Source organism: Ambystoma mexicanum, chromosome 8 (assembly GCF_040938575.1).
Source record: "Ambystoma mexicanum isolate Mex_15411 chromosome 8, UKY_AmexF1_1, whole genome shotgun sequence".
In the NCBI taxonomy this organism is placed as follows: Eukaryota; Metazoa; Chordata; class Amphibia; order Caudata; family Ambystomatidae; genus Ambystoma; species Ambystoma mexicanum.
Window position 1 is genome coordinate 489,868,779 of NC_090929.1, and position 3,641 is coordinate 489,872,419.

Here is a 3,641-nt window from a genome sequence, read left to right on the forward strand (position 1 = left end):
CTGATCAGCTGTAGCTAATCACGTGCTGGTTCCGCGGGAGGAGGCAGGAAAACAACAAGGGAAGCTGGTGGGGAGGGGGAGAAGGGGACAAGGCAGCGCGCGGCCAGCTGCTGCCAATATTTATTTTTTAAAGGGCCCAAAGCGGTCCCGTGCCCATTCCACTCACCTGGCCTCCGGAGTTGGAAATGGCGAGGCGGCGAGGCGGCCAGTGGCTGGCCTGCACTCGCTGATCAGCTGTAGCCAATCATGGGGGGGTGGTCATTCTGGTTTGGCGGGTGGAGGCAGGAGAACAACAAGGGAAGTTGGTGGGGAGGGGGAGAAGGGGACAAGGCAGCGCACGGCCAGCTGATGCCAATATTTATTTTTTAAAGAGCCCAAAGCGGTCCCGTGCCCATTCCACTCACCTGGCCTCCAGAGTTGGCAGTGGATAGCTCAGGGGCAGCGCGTTTGTCGCGGAAGCAAGACACTGCAGCTGAACACATGTTCGGAAACCAGGCCCCACGTGTTATAAATGAACAATAAAATACAAATAAATAAATCAAACTTATTTTTCATTAGCACCAGGCACAGGTGTGCCAGCATCCTGGAACATCGAACAGAATCCCGCAGTGAAGGACAGTTGAATTTTCGCTCCGGCAGGCAGTGCTCCCAGCTCTACCTAGATCTCTTGCACCACATACCTATCCGTGGCCCACCTTGCCTCATCACGGGGGCAGCGTCCCTTCTCTCTCGTGGTGGCACTAAGGTAAGCTAGAAGGGACTTGCTTCAGAGCCCCTTATCGTGCCAACATGATGGCCATCTTGAGTCGTCCTGATCTTCCCTACACCCATTGCTCAAAGGGATCATCTTTAATGCAAAAAACACTTTTACCTGTGGCGAAATTAGCTGGTTGCTAGTAGTGCTAAGTTCTACGTTCTGTCTGGGATAGGGTGTTAACGTCCCTAGTTACTCACTGAGGACTTAGCGAAACTATGCTCAGGCTATTGGGCTATGACCGACCAAGCCAGCTGTAGAACGCAGGGCATAATAATCTCATAATTTTAAGGGCCTCATTACAGGGTTTGTTGTAGTTCCTCTGACAACGGGAAGGGTCTACATGATTCAGAGTCTTGTAGAACCTTCACCTGTTCCCTGTTTTGGAGTTCCATAGGACTTCTTTGGTGAGATACTGCACCAGCACATGCAATAATACCACATTCATCGGGTAATACATTTGTGTGGAGGTAATAACCCCCATTCAAAAGCCGGCAGATATTACGAAAATGGCTTTTGAAACAAGCTACTAACGTAGTAGCTATTTTATACAGGATTGCCCGATGTACTGTTATTAAATGGTCATGAGGAAGTGATTATTGCGCAAAACAAATGTCAACCAATACTCAGTGTAATTAACATACTTTCCTATGGAAATCAAATAACTTGTGAATTACAAATGAACTAAAGAAGCAAACAAATAGGCTTTGATTGAAGGATTTATCTTCCAAGCTAACATATATGCCAACACGGATATATGAGGATATATTGAGGCGGGAGCCCTAAACCAAGTCGCCTGGGTCGCTTTCCGCTGCTACAACAGGGGCCTTCGAAGGGCGGGTAGTTGTGATGCAGGTATGATGACAAATAGAACATCAACCTGTATGCCAGAGGGCAAAGCGTGACCTTGCTCCACATAACTGCTGTGCAAGGATGAAAGAGAGCCGTTACCTTCTGGCAGGGACTGTTCCTTGCTGAGCCGGGATCACCTCAAGGTCCTGCATAGGTCGGACCATGTCTTGCTTCTAGATAGGAACCCGCAATGCTGTGGTTTGTGTCCATGGGATCTGAGAATTTGATTGCTGTGCAGGCAATATCTTCCAGAGAATTTTGAGAAGCTGCATGGGCCACCCATGGTGGGGACAGGGGACCAGATGTACTGGGAGCAAGGGAGGGGATGACTGACATCCATGTTTCCCCCTGCTTAAAGATCAGGTAGCGCCCTTCTCTGTGCTCGATTACAGTCGAATGAGTTACCTCTGTCCCATCTGACCCTTCCAGGAATAAGCAAATTGGGCAGGGGAATTCACAAGCGAGGGAGTTGCCCTGCACACCATCCCTTGTGGGGCATAATTTTGTGAATGCCTGCAACCCAAGTAGTTGGTATACCTAGGAAGACTCAGTCATACCTGGCCAAGGTCTAGCCTGCACAAAGGGGTCCAACTCTGTTTCAGGTCATGAAATTCTGGGCTACATAAAGCTGTCTGTGCCCACCACATTGGGCTGCGTGTATCTGGTCCTGAGTTCCCACACTTCATTACAGATCTTCAAGTGCAGCCTTCAATGGTGCCATGAGGATCAGGGGCGGAGGTGGTTGAAGGTTGAAAATGCTGTCCCAATGACGTACCCCGCTGGCTGTAATCTGCGATCGTTCCCAAAGAGCTGGCCATGTCAATGCAAGGACACCTGCTGAGGGACAAGGTAGGCATGTTCCAGTCCATGTTGGGCAGGCGTGATTTTCCCAGTGTTTGGCCACTTCCATTGCAGTTAATTGTTGTGCTTTGCCGGAACCACACTGACAGAGAGGCAGGGATTTAATTGGGGCTCTGAGCACAGCCTACACATGCATGGTGGGCTCTAGTAAGGAAGGAACAGTTGCTGGACTCTTTCCACAATATTGAGTTTCTTCATAGTGGGTCAAGTGCAATTCTGCTGGTGCTCATCAGGCTCTGTTGATACTCCATCCATGCATCTCACTGGCGGGCAGGTTGAGGGAGAGTAATCTACGGACCATTCCACGTCCTGCTGTACCTTCAGTGAACCACTGACCCCACGGGGAGCAGTCAGAGAGAGTTTTCATCAGTGGTGTGCTGGCCCTGCCTGCTCCGCTCCATCCGCTAAGGTCCTTCTATTGTGGTACGTGATTCAGTAGCTATATCTCCACAGTCTGCCCATGCTCTGTGAGAGCCTCTCCTTGTCCTTGGCAGTCTGCCATCTCATTCCCAGCACATCCCCACTTCCATCTTCTGAGGCCCCCTCCCGTGCCTTGCCGGGAGCCCACAAAGACAGAAAAATGTGTGTCTCGCAGCACAACCTGTATATCCGTAGTGTGCGCGAGGAAGGGAGAAAAACACACAAGTGATAATTGCACCAAAACATTGGTCTTCCAAGTGTGGCAAGGAAGGCAGAGGTTATTTTCATCGTTCGGAATGACACACCGTCCCAGCTTTCCATCAAAATCCCACCCATATACAGCAAACCTCGAACTGCTTCCTGAAAAGTTTGAAAACATGTGGTTCTTTGTGTCTGCTGATAGGAGCCTGAGCTATCCTATCAGGGCAGTCCCTAACAGTTGTTTCTTTCTCCAAAATGTTGCACAAATTGAAAAGAATAATTCCCTGAACGGCCTTATTGTAACTTTACTTCAGCAAAAGGCATTCTCCAATTCGAGCGGCCCATTATACATAACGGTGTGTTCTCAGCCTTCGATTAAGAGAACCGTACAATGCTACGGAATAAGCTACGTAAAGTGCATGTACTAGAGGCCATACTTAACACACTAATTGCCCTCCATAGGGACACAATAGTTCATGTTAGATTGTACATGTCGGGCAATATCACCAGAGCAGTACACATCGCAAGGTCAAAGGCAAGGATGTGTGTTAGT